The sequence below is a fragment of the Penaeus monodon genome, chromosome 20 (genome assembly GCF_015228065.2).
Source record: "Penaeus monodon isolate SGIC_2016 chromosome 20, NSTDA_Pmon_1, whole genome shotgun sequence".
In the NCBI taxonomy this organism is placed as follows: domain Eukaryota; kingdom Metazoa; phylum Arthropoda; class Malacostraca; order Decapoda; family Penaeidae; genus Penaeus; species Penaeus monodon.
Window position 1 is genome coordinate 12279677 of NC_051405.1, and position 1625 is coordinate 12281301.

The window sequence follows — 1625 nt, forward strand, 5'->3', positions numbered from 1 at the left end:
TTGTTTTGATTCTGCTGTACGAATATTCTTAACCTCCTTAATTGCCTCTTTAACTTGCTTACATTTGCGTGATTTACGTAGTGTATCGCTTGCTTTTATCCATATTTTCTTTCTCTAAAATATAAGAAAAAAAAAATGTTCAGACGCACGGCATCCCGCGTTCACAACAGTTCACGACTCGGTTCGCCTCCTTTTCCTCTCCTTGTCCTTGTTCCCCTCTCATTTTTCTGATGCTATTAGGCGGAGAGGATAGCTCGCGGAATGGCGTATGTTTCGGCCGTTATCTCATTTTTAATGCACGGAATTGGTTACTATTATTGAGCAACAACCACCGGGGCATTTGGGCTATACCAATATATGCTCGAGCTTCTTCCTCATCGAATGAAAGTTATGTTGATAATACATAGAATATGAAACAAACACATGCAGTTCGACGACCATGCAGATAAAATGAGCAAGAGCATAAAAACATTCAAAGAATCAAGGCCTTTTATGATAATCTACGAATGTATATGTATATATGTGTGTGCGTGTACATTCAGACAAGGAGGAAAGACGGGGAAAAGGGAGTATCAGTAATAATCACTGCTTGTTTTTTTCTCGAAAATTGGGAAATTATTTAACGTTTTCTTTTCCATGACTCAGCGAAGACCGTTGTTAGAGTGTGTAGGTAATTCTGAGCAGCGAGTGTCAGCAAAATATCTTCTCTGTTGAAATGTACGCGTAGCACTCTCTTCCTGTACAGAGCAAGGCGAAACCGCCCTTATGAATCTCCGGCCAGGCTTTTCCTTTGGTGTAATTTCGTTGGCTGATAAACAGACTCTCTCCGAAAAAGTGGGGCCTGCGCAGCAATTCCGAGAAATCGAGGGAGAGGGCGAAGGCGAGGGAACAAAGAGGAGGTGGAGGATTGGGCGTAAGGAGTTGGGAGAAAAGGAAAGTCGGAGAATGGAAAAATATTGGTTAATCAGCGAGAACAAGATAAGTTGTAATTATTGATGAAATGTATTACCTGCTGGATTTATAGACAAAGGAAGTGTCTGTTATCCGTGATTTGCCCCCAGGCTTCCTCACCGTGTTTACTTTGCCCAGCCTCCTCACCCACTTTTTATTTTCATTTTGTTTGATTGGTTGCTCATTCAAGATTATGAATTTTATTGTATATACTCATTCATAGCCTTATCAGACTAAACATTGCGGAGGTTGCGTCAGAAAAGTAGAGTGAAACAGAAAGTCAGAAATGCAGTCAGCGGGAGTTCATACTTTCCGAAATAAAGGACTTCGCTCTTGAAGGAGTCCTCCACGGCGTCGCTGGGCAGGAAGTTGGTCTCGGGTCATTGTAGCAGAGGTATTGCGTCACTGCTCGGATGAAGATTTGATGTTGACAAATGCTACTTGGTGTTCTGTTTAGTTGGCTAAGCCGGTTGTTGTTCAGGCTCCCACGGTAAACTTCTCAGGGGAAGTTGGGAAGGATTTTCTTGTGGAGATGTTGGGTGTGAGTGTAGCTGTGAGAGTTTGAGTGTATGTTATTTTTAATGTTTTTATCTTGTTATGTTTTGCACGGCAATGTAAATATGTGCATAAGACATTGGCAGAATAACACATCTAGGGTAATTATAGTATTCAAC